The sequence below is a fragment of the Triturus cristatus genome, chromosome 6 (genome assembly GCF_964204655.1).
Source record: "Triturus cristatus chromosome 6, aTriCri1.1, whole genome shotgun sequence".
Taxonomy (NCBI): domain Eukaryota; kingdom Metazoa; phylum Chordata; class Amphibia; order Caudata; family Salamandridae; genus Triturus; species Triturus cristatus.
The window spans coordinates 286,450,891-286,463,435 of NC_140589.1; positions in this window are offsets into that span (position 1 = coordinate 286,450,891).

The window sequence follows — 12,545 nt, forward strand, 5'->3', positions numbered from 1 at the left end:
TTCCATGAGTCTGTTTACCACCATCCTCCCCACAACCTTTTGTATGGTCACTATCAAGCTAATTGGCCGGTAGTTCCCAGGCGACCCCCTATCGCCCTTCTTAAATATGGGAATAATGATTGCACCCCTCCAACTCATCGGTACCGGTGCTCCTTGAGCTACTGCATTAGCGAGGAGAAGGATATATCTACCCCATCGTTCCTTATCATTAGTAAAAAGGTCTACCGGGACCCCATCCATTCCAGGGGCTCTACCCCACGATGCTACACTTAACGCCAACAGGACCTCTTTGAGACTAAAAAATGGCTCTTTGGGATAGACAACCTTAAACCCGTCCATCTCCCTGCCAGGATTAGATTCGGCATATTGAGGTTTAAAATATTTGACCCAATCCTCCTCCTGGACATTATTATCAGGGCAGTCAGGCTCACCACCCCTCCCCCATTTAACAATACTCCAGAAAAGCCTGGAATCCTTGGAGCCGCAGGCTTCCAGTAGCTCTCTCCAGTGCCTCTCATCCCACTCCTTTTTTGCTGCGACTATACAATCTTTATAATTACTTCTGGCACCACGAATTACCGCCAGATCCCTAGTCTTAATAGCACTGCCCAAAGCAAGCCTTGCCATCCTGCACTGTGCATTGTACCACTTCGCAGTCTTGTTTAGGGACCTACTATTATTCCTACCTACCTTCTGGAAATGTGACTTAATAGTTAAAAAAAGAATATCGTGAATTGTTGTCGCTTCCTGCGACCCCTGGGTAACAATGGCAACCTGCTCCAAGGCCTCAATTGCTCTATCCACCTCCATATTTATACTAGCCATAGAATCTTGATTGGCCAGTACACAAGGCCATTTTAACCGGCGTGTATCATTGGAAGGAACTGGTAAGGGGAGACCTTCCCACTCTGTTCGAACATTCCCGCTAGGCAAGGTCCACCATCTGTGACAAATACACAGAGGGTCATGGTCACTTTCCAACCTGTGCATAACCTCCATATCATTAACCTGCTTCCATATTTCCAAACTACACATGACATAGTCTATCCTACTCCTACTCCGACCATTGTCAAAAGTGCAAGCCCCCACCCTGTCACTCTTGGTTCTCCCATTCAACGCACGGAGGCCTCTCTCTAGGCAGATGGCGTTTAGGCAAATAACATCATCGGACCATCGTTTTATCGGGTCTAGATCTAGTGGAGGGACACCCCAATGCCTATCCTCTTCTGACCCAATACAGTCATCGCCTATGTCTAGTGGTTCGAATGTACGGTTAAAATCGCCAGCAATTATGATATTATTAACCAGGGAGTGGGTCTCTAGGAGAGCCACCAAAGAAGCTAAAACTTCTGACTTTCCACCCTTGTTACCCCTGGCATATACATTGTATAAATCAAGGCGCCCTAACGGGCCCAAATTAAGATTTATAAATTGGATATCCTTACTCCCTGTCTCAATAACTCTTATATTAAAACACAGGTTTTGCCGAACCCAGATCATCAGACCTCCCATAGGTCGACCCTTTTGGCCCTTAGTAGCTGGTATAGAGTAATTCAAATAGCCCTGAAGGAACATGGGTTCGCACATCCATGTCTCTTGAAATAGACATATATCAAAACCATTAACAAAGTCAACCCAATCTTGGGACTCCTGTTTGTGACGCAAGCCCGCAATGTTCCATGACATTAGACTTCCTGCCCCTTCCCCACCTTCGGTTGGAGCTTCCCTAACTGGAACTGACAAAGGCGATGGCACATTAAAAGTTGTAGTTAGGCCTTTTTCATCTACAGAGCAACCAACCATCAAAACCTCCTCCCTACAAATATTACCATGATCAATAATGGAATCGCGGTCAGTGAGGGGGGCAGACTGAACTATTTGTGTACTAGAGGGTTCAATGAGTTGTGGCTTCACGTGGGTAGCACCCTCAATCGGGCGGGCCCACATGCCCCGCAAGGGCTGTAATCTTCAATCGCCCCCTTCCATGCCAGTGAACACATCAAACCTGTTTACTGTCTCCAAGAGTGTGAAAGGTCTCAAATGATCCATTCTCCTGTTAGTAGTTGTGTTAAAACTAGGAGGTACGGTATTCCACCCAAAGGGATCAGCAACAGGTACTGGGTATTGTGCTTGCACAAAATGCCCAGTATTGTACGGTGCTAAGAAATTTGTATAGGTAGGTGCTTGTCCACTTATGTAGGTTGGAGGGAACACAAGTGATCTGGGATAGAAGTATGTCAGGGCACGAGGGGTGATGCAGTTCTTGCCATTGCCCGTGGGCCAGTTTAATATGTAATTGACCACACGTGGGTCTCTGAAATTAACTACAACTACGTCTCCCTCAAGGTCTTTACTTCTACCACCCAGCCATGGGAGTCGCCGAACATGCACTATTTCACCATTGATGTTTTTTGTGATTGGTCTGTATATACTGAACCAGTGCATGATTTTATTTTTTAACTGGGCGAACCCTTCCCTTTTATTGTCTGTCAGTATAGGGACCCCCGTCAAGACAATCACGAAGGGCACAGCTTCAGGGGGAAGTTCAACTAGTGGACCTTTGTTCATTGGTGCCCTTGCGTGTCTGGTGCTTCCCCCCTCCTCCCGCGTTTTTCCTGCAAGTACCTTTTCCATTCCCCTCTTGGGTTCACTGGCAGGAGTTACAGCTAGTTTGTTTGCCTGCAATGGGGGAAATAACCTTTGTTGATTAGATTTTGCTAGATTGGGAAGTTATGATGTAACTTTGGTGGTTTGGAATAAAACTTTGGAGGCAGAACTGGTTGGTTGTGCAACCAGGGTTATGGGTGGCACCGCCGTACTCACTGTGGCCCTAGTTGCACCGTCCTTACTGTTAATAACAGACTCGATGGCCTCGAGTTGTTTCTCCACCCTCTTTAGCCCCTCAATAATTGGTAGAATAAAAGACCTAATTAGTTGTTCCATGCTATCTGATGGGACGGTGGGGAATGCTGCTTTCAGCACGGATTCAGCAGAAATGTCAGTAGGTACAATGGTACTAACTTCCTTATCGATATATGGAGGTTTAAGGGGGACTTCCAAGTTAGGCAAGTTGACTAATACGGCTACTGACGCCTGATCTGTTCTAATGGCCGTCTTGGAAGGCCTGCCAAAGTCGGTATGACTAATCTTGGATTTTTGTTGTTCCCCCCCTTTGCGTCTTCTTTTGCCTGGTGGTGGGCCATAGCCCTTATACGGCATTCATTTATTCATCTTATTTCGGACAGATTTTCCCCTACTAGTGGTCGGGTTGATCAAATTGGCAGTTATGTTGACGGGACTGGGAAGGGGAGTATAGCTCATGGGCTGTTCAATGGAGAGACAAGGAGTAGGTGTGCAATCACGTAGCAGGAGTGGAACACTCTCTAAAGATGTAAGGTCGGCAATACCACTGAGACTTCCTCCACTGAGGGAGAGGGCGTGGGGCGTAAGATCTATTGGAGCCCTATTTTTCAGACATTCAACCGAGCGACGGCGCTCCGCCCTACGCTCTTCCAGTGTTGATTCCCTATCTAGATCGATGGGAACCCTTGTAAAGTAACTGTCGATAGTGCCATTTAACGACCCCCCCGGCTTTTCTAGAATGACATTGTCCAGACTCTGGGCCATAGCAACAATGCTAACAAAAGATACAAATGGAAAGGGAAAAAGATGAAAGGGTATGAGCCCTGCCCGGCCTCGCTCGGCCTCAGAGGGCCTAAGAGGGCCCGCCCTTGGCCCGGGCTTAGCCCCGGGCACTCCCGCGTGCTCCCGCGCAGCGGGGATCTAGATCTTTTAAGTAGGGCGGGGTTACAGGCCGTGGACGGAGCAACAGGGAGAGCGGACCAGGTGTTGGCAGTCGGTCTGGCAGGGACTCCTGGGAGATGGAGTCCCTGCTGAAACGCTCGCAGCCCTGCTGCACCCTTTAGCCACAGACCACGAGTCCTTCAGGCAGATTGCACTGTCTCTCACCCCAGGCGGCTAGGAATGGTGGTAGATTTGGAATCAAGCATCTTCCTCCCGGTAAACTAGTCTCCTCCAAAGGTTTAGACAAGAGGTCCCACTGAAGCAGGGCAGGCAGGTGTCTGTAATCCTTTCGGGTGGCCGTGGGCGGAGCAACAGGGAGAGCGGACCAGGTGTTGGCAGTCGGTCTGGCAGGGACTCCTGGGAGATGGAGTCCCTGCTGAAACGCTCGCAGCCCTGCTGCACCCTTTAGCCACAGACCACGAGTCCTTCAGGCAGATTGCACTGTCTCTCACCCCAGGCGGCTAGGAATGGTGGTAGATTTGGAATCAAGCGTCTTCCTAACGGTAAACTAGTCTCCTCCAAAGGTTTAGACAAGAGGCCCCACTGAAGCAGGGCAGGCAGGTGTCTGTAATCCTCTCGGGCGGCCGTGGGCGGAGCAACAGGGAGAGCGGACCAGGTGTTGGCAGTCGGTCTGGCAGGGACTCCTGGGAGATGGAGTCCCTGCTGAAACGCTCGCAGCCCTGCTGCACCCTTTAGCCACAGACCACGAGTCCTTCAGGCAGATTGCACTGTCTCTCACCCCAGGCGGCTAGGAATGGTGGTAGATTTGGAATCAAGCGTCTTCCTCCCGGTAAACTAGTCTCCTCCAAAGGTTTAGACAAGAGGTCAAAACTTGAAAGCGATCAGGCGCGTTAATTCTCTATCAGTTGATCTGGTGTAAATCCAATTTCTTTAAGCCGTCTGGACGCTGCCAGAAGTCGTAGCTGGAATTTTAGTCAGACACACATGTGAGAAATCCTTTCTCTTCCCTGCAAAAAACAAAGTACACCCTAAGTTTCACTGATTCCATCGGTATACTAAAACTCCATAAGCTGAAAATCAACAGAGTGTGACTTGTCTGTGTTTTAGAACATGAAGGGGCTTCTCACTACATCGAGCTTGACTGATTTAAACAAGCAGCTATTTCCAGACTGAACACCCCACTGTGCAGACATTGGGCTAGTACTGGCCTTTTCCTCCATCTAGCAGTGCAAGATGCCATGCCCAACTGAGGCCTCGAGGTTGTCATTTTTGTTTAAGCCTCAGATAATAAAGAAAAGTTACAATCACAAACAGTGTTTGAAAATTGTGCACCAACGTTTTGCGCATATATAAACTAATTATGTCAATCAGCTAATGTACTAATAGGTTGGTTTACAAAATTTGAAATCTTAGAGGGTCCCAATCTGACCTACCTCATCAATATTCATGAGGTAGGTCACGTATTGCGACTCACTACAATCAGTGGCCATCACAAGGATGTTGAGGTCAGCAGACCACCATCTCAATACTAAAAGTCGATTTGTGATCGCTGTTACATAAAGGAAACTCCCAGCAAAGTTGTTTTACATTCAGCCATTTTGAAATTCTATAACTTGCTACTGTAAGAAATGGGGCTGTTGGTTGACTAGGGTGTTATTTCTAGTCAAGCAGCGACCACAATCCCTATCAGGGTGAGGCACAAGCCAACCATAAAGTTAACCTGTGCTCAACCCTCTGGTAGCTTGGCACAGAGCAGTCAGGCTTAACTTAGAGGCAATGTGTTAAGTATTTCAGCAACGCTTTAAACAGTAATAAAGCAAAAACACCACACAAAAGGGATCACACACCTGCTTAAATAATAGAGTAATTTTTAATAAACAAGACAAGATCAAAATCAAAACAGTAGAACTGGAGATATGCAAGTTTAAAGATTTTAGTGAAAATAGCTTCAAAAAGCACAAAGTGCCAACTGTGGATATCTGGTTATTCCTGACCAGGACACAGTCACAAGTTCAAGCCAACTACAATAGAGTGCGGGTTGGCTACAGGAATCCAGTTAGACCCGTAGAACAAAGTACCTCAAAACCTGGTTTGCGGAGCGTTGTTAGGGTGTGCAAGAAGAGCGATGTGTCAGTTCTGAGATGCGGTGAGGCTGCGATGTGAAGATCTGTAATGTCATCGAGGATCCCCTCGATAAATGCTTGCATTGCGTAGTCCATCATCGAGCATGCGTCACACAGTCGGGTGATGTTTCGGATCAAAGGAGCTGCAAGCCTGTGATGCGGAGTCCATCATCTTCCTCCAGACTGCCGTCGATGAGACATGTAAGAGCCTGCACAGAGGATGAATTGCACAGTGGCAGTTTCGATGAGGTGGCGGGCTGCGATGCGGTTCTTTGCAAAAGGAAAGATCCACATATCGGTGATGATTTGTTGGTTTTGATCGGGATTTTAGCATACAGCAGAGATGATTAGTTGGTTCTGATGCATCCACAGCAGCTGGCAGAACACCTTAGGTCCAGTTTCAAGGGTCCAGGACAGAGGTGCCACCACTTGGCAAGGTTGACTATCAGATGGCAGAGTCCAGGTGCTGGGGTCAATGTTGTTGTAGTCTTCTGCCCCTCAGGCTCAAATCAGTTATGGTAGTCCTTTGTATAGAGGGAGGGCACAGATCATTCAAGTGCAGGTGGGGCTGTGCCCAGCTCCTTCCTCCCATCTTGCCAGTGATAGCCCATCTGGGGACACCAAAGCTTTCTTTTGTGGTTTGATGTCTAGGAGGAATACATAAAACCCAACTGTCAACTACATCCAGTCTTGTGACCCAGAAATAGGCTAACTCCAATGTTTTTCTACAGGAGAGCTAGACCTTGCATTAGTGAAAACATAATTTAAGAGTTTTTCACTACTAGGAAATGCAGAACATAAAAGTATATGTCCAACATTTTAAATACACAGCAACCTGCTCACTGGGCTGTCCAGGAACTACCCTAGGGGTGACTTATATGTATTAAAAGGGAAGGTTTGGGCCTGGCAAAAGGTTTATTTTGTTAGGTCAACATGGCACTGCACACAGAGGCTGCAATGGCAGACCTGAGGCATGTGTAAAGTGCTATTTAAGTGGGTGGCACAATCAGTGCAGGAGGCCCACTAGTAGCATTTAAATTGCAGGCCCTGGGCATAGGTAATGCCACTTTACTAAGAACTTACAAGTATATTAAAGATGACATTTGTGTATCAGCTAATTTTACCATGTTTCAAAAAGAGAGCACAAGCACTTTAGCACTGGTTAGCAGTGGTAATGTGTGCAGAGTCGGTAAGCCAGCAAAAAATAAGCCAGCAAACAGGAGGGTTGAAGCCAAAAAGCTAGGGTGAAAAACACACCAAAGATACATATTTAACAGTTACCAAATCATAAAATTGGTTTAGTACATCTGGCACGAGTTTCCTTGAACTTTAAATTGATGTTTGTGCCCATAGGTGTTATAATTCCTTGGTGCGCTTTCGTGCTCATAGCTGGTGGTAATTAACTGCAAAAATCTAAATAAGCTCAATTTGTATTCATCTGCTAATGACCATTCATTGTTTATGACTCAAGACATATGGATGTTTTACACACTTATACATCCAAGAGACATGGTTCTGCAGACAGAGACCGGCCCAACTAAGTACACAACATGAATACATGGTCACCTACACAGAAATGTGTCTCACAACCCAGTGATTCACAACTTGACACTTTTCACCATGTAAGTGTGGCTATGCAGCATGCAAAACCCTTAGTGGTGTATTACCTTCTACTGGAATATGCAAACTAACTATCAGGCTAGGCTAAGTAGTGGCCATGTGGCATGCTAGCTAACCTGCACTGAGCATATCATAAGCCAAAGACCCTGTAGCATCTCAGAGGAAACACACATAAAAACCCTGTGCAACTCCAGAAACGAATACTGCACTAAGATCCCTCAGCCAACAGCCAACTACAGTATTTCATATCACAGGAGTCACAAAAACCTGCAAATCATACCACACTAGTCAATGAACTAAACACTTTGGGGCATAAGTACAAGGAGTTAACTTCGCCTTAGCTGCACTTTTTTGACATTATTGCGTAAAATTGTTTTATCTCCATATGTCGCTACCCTCAGTTACAGAACAAAGACCCAGCATATCTGTGTTCTCCAGGCCCAAACAAATGACGAAATGATGACAGGCTCTCAAATGTTGCCAACGTTACTGGAAGTAAACCAAGCAGCTGCAACATAGTAAAGCAGTAGTGGATGTTACCCTCAACTGATTTAGGAGGCATCTCTTCCTTAAACTATTTAACACCAAACAACTTATTTTCTGCCTGCAACTACTTCTTCTTTTCTGATGTAAAAGCTGTTATTAGAGCTACCAAATGAAAATTTGGCACGTATGCTGTGTATATTTGTTACATTGTTACAAATAATAATCCACAGTTTGCCAAGCATTTATGAGACTAAAATCCAAATTCACTTGTGGGCAGCATTGCAATGAGGTGGTCCTTTCAGCTGCAATGATAAAACGTATCTTTAGTAATAAAATAACAGGAGAACAATATACCCCTTCTGAATAGTACAAGTCAAAACCAATAGACGTGCTGTTCTAAAAAAAATCAGTTGGTAAATATTACAGCTGATCTATATCTTCACCTGCATAGACTCTGGCACCAATCAAACACAGCAATACATCAAGATCTAGACCCCAGGTCAGTTGATACTCAGAGGAATCAGACTGATAAAACCCCACTGCAAACAACTGGAGCATAAATGGAGAAAGAGCAAGGACAATACAGACAGGAGCATGTTACAATATGCCCCTATACACAACGACCAAATTATCCAGACCACCAAAAAAACGTCCTGATGGAGGGAACGAACAGAAGCAAAGACATCTTTGCCATTGTAAAGGATTTTACCTCACCAGTGACCTCTCCTAGTTCAATCACCCCCCTGCAGGACCTCTGCAACAATCACTCTCAATTGTTCAGCAGAAAATCACTGCCATTTACAGCAACTTCAAATCGCAACCAAACCTGACAGACCTTGCCAAATGCCTGTCAATTGTATCCAACGATCCAATGCTAACCACATGGCCCACCATCCCTCCAGAAGAAACCGCCACCGCCATGAAGTATATCCTCTCAAGGTCTCTTTGGGACCCCTGTCTCCTCCAAGCCTACTTCAGAGGAGTGCAACCCATCAGCAACATGCTCACACCCATTCTGAATGCTTCCACCTCTTCTGTGACCTTCCCATTACTGAAGAAACCCTCAGTAGACCCTTCAATGTTCACAAATCACAGACCGATCTCCCTGCTACCATTCCTGGCCAAAGACTTAGAGACAATCATCAACAGACACCTCACTGACTACCTCACTGACCACCCACTCCTCAACACCACTTAGTCTGGCTTCAGACCCAACCATAGCACAGAAACCACCCTTATGACTGCCTTGGATGGCATCTGCATGGCTTTGGACAGAGGAGGCACAGGGGACCTCATCCTTCTGAACCTCTCAGCCGCATTTGACATTATCTCCCACCACACACTCATCTAATGCCTACATGACACCAAAATCCAAGGAGATGCAATCCGATGGACCGGCTCCTTCCTGACTGGAAGGACCCAATTAGTCAGACTGGCACCGTACACCTTGGACGCCCGAAACATCATCTGTAGATTTCACAAGGATCCTACCTGAGCCCGACCTCCTTCAATACATACATGAGCCCTCTAGCTAGCATCATCTGCTCTCATGACAGCAATGCCCTCTCCTATACCATTGACACACAAATCAATCCCTACCTCACTGACAAGACTCCCAGAACCTGGATCAAGTTCAATGCCTGCATGACTGAAATTATTTATTTCAGACCAACTATCTAAAGCTGAACACCGACAAGTCGGAAATCGTGATATTTGAGAAGATCACTTCACTGTGGGACTCCACATGAGGGCCACCAGGGCTAGGACCAACATCCACCCCCACCATCCACATCAACGAACCTCAGGATTTTCATCAACAGCAAACTCAACATGACCACACAAGTTAACTAAGTCACAGTCTCATGCTTCCATACTCTGGACTCTGGAGGTGCTGAGGAAGATGTTCAAATGGCTCCCTATCAGCACTCGAAAAATCATCATGCACACCTTGGTCACAAGCAAGCTGGACTACACGAACATCCTCTATGCTAGGATCAACAAAAAGCTCACCAGAAGGCTGCAGACCATTCAGAACTCTGCAGCCAGAATCATTCTCAACCTCCCACACTTCACTCACACAATTTCAGGGCTCTATGTAATACTGGCCAAGCATACCTCAACAATTGAATCTGCTTTCAGAAATCTTCCAGACACCTCCTCTTGTTTGGACTCCTACTTGTGCACATCCCAGGCATACGGGAAACAAGATCCTGCAGTCAAGCCTTCTCCTACATCGCTTCTAAAGCGTGGAATGACCGCCACTTATTCGACATAAACGTCTCCTCCTCACTTCTTGAATTCCAGATAATCTGGGTTATCGAGTAGTCCCACAAGGCCCTAAATTTGACTAGACTCAAACCTGCTCAGTTTAGATACGGTAGGTTAAGCAATATATAGTATTTTCATATAAGGACAATGCAGTATGTTACCTATATTTAGTACAGAGATCGGATTCACAGGTTTACATGGTCATCACAGTACCTTATTTAAAAAAACAAAAAATGTGACAGCCAACACATGTTTCAGCCTCTCTGCGGTGTGTGGGCATGGAGCTTTTTCAAGGCTGAGGAGTTTGATAGTCAGATCTAACAAAAATTGAAATTTTCTCAGAAAAGGAGTGGATATCTAGATATAGTTCTAGTCCTGCCTTGGAGCTGCGAGGTATGTTAGCAACACAAAGAGAAATGATCTTTGAAATTTCAGTGTGTCAAAAAATTAAGTCCCAGACCTCTGTATCTGTTTTGTAGCTCCTCTGACATACACAAAGTTTAAGTTAAGAAATAATTGAGGACCAAATAATATTATGTCCCAATTAAAGTGTAGGATTGTCTACTGTTGTCAATATGAAATGTGCATTGGCACTGTCCTATCTTGGTGGATAGCCTATTCGTTTTTTGTCTAATCAATTATGTTCTAGTGATGTTTGTAATGTAACAAGTGTACATGTGCTTTTGTATTTATGTGTAAAAATTAGTTTTGCTTCACAATAGAAGGGGGTATATGTCTGTAGATATAATGTGATGGCAACCTCTTCTTTGCATTTTATGAAATATTGAATAATTCCATAAATAAATGGTAGCCCAGGGTTAATTGATGTAACCACTAAGGTCTAAAGAATAACTGATTGATGGTGTTAGAGGTTTATTGTTGTGTATACTGACTTACACAACGGCATAAGATAGACGCCCTCTCGACTTTTCGGACCACAGGGATTGATTGCAACTACTCATGCTAGAGGGCAACCAATTTCTACATCAAACAGATACAGAGTTGCAGAACTTACATTTTCGGCATGCTGAAATATAATTTCATTTTCTGGAAAATGTATTAATAAACAACCCAATCTACAGAGAAAATGCCATATCTGATAAAGAGTGGTGTCATATAAACACAACAAACAAAGTGCAATGCGGGACAAAGACAAAATGAACAAAATTGTAGACGTAGGGCCCGATTCACAGAACTAACTTAAGACAAAATCCTAAACTTACTACTTTTGGTATTCACAGAAGTTAGGATTTTGTCTTAAGTTTGTCTTAAGACAAACTTAAGACATACTTAAGACAGCCTTAAGACAGACTTAAGACAGTCTTAAGACAGACTTAAGACAAACTTAAGACAGACTTAAGACAGACTTAAGTTAGGATTTTGTCTTAAGTTTGTCTTAAGTTTGTCTTAAGTCTGTCTTAAGTCTGTCTTAAGTCTATCTTAAGTCTGTCTTAAGACTGTCTTAAGTCTGTCTTAAGACTGTCTTAAGTCTGTCTTAAGTTTGTCTTAAGACAAACTTAAGACAAAATCCTAACTTCTGTGAATACCAAAAGTAGTAAGTTTAGGATTTTGTCTTAAGTTAGTTCTGTGAATCGGCCCCCCTCTCTTTACAAAGCTCACATCATCTATTGTCTATATTGATTTTTTTCCATGCTCCATTAATACGCTCTAATGTTAAGTGTTATGAGAAGAATCAATCGATTAACACCATGGTCCAGATTCCATTTCAAGTATGGTTGCAGAAATTTCAGCTTGCAATAAGTACTAATAATATTGTGTTTGCCTTTAATAGAGCATAAGGGCATATCAAGCTCCATACTGAGTTTAGGGCTAGTAAATTTAAGAAAAGATTTTCAATCTGAACCTGACATGGAAACAAATGCATCCTGTTCTAAATTAAACAAATTGAAGGTACACAAATTCCTGTGAAAAATGCCGTCAAATCTCTTCTGGTCACAAAATCTGTACAAAGCAATTTCCTCAGGGAAATCTTCTCAGACTGAATAAAACGCGACCCCCCAATGCACTTGTAAGAAGAAGTTCTAAGTGAATCGCATATGTTGTCGCTAGCATGCTCAAATGACATATTTTAAATATGGCTTTTTCTTCGGTGGCATCCATGAAGGACCAGTTTTGTACATCAATTGTCTCCATTGCATACAAAATGATAGGAGAAATTGTTACACAATACAACAGTATTAGTGAAGAAAGTTGTTTATGACTATGGGCATTATAGAACAATCTCAGTCCGTTTGCTTGACTCAGCATTTTACAAACTAAATG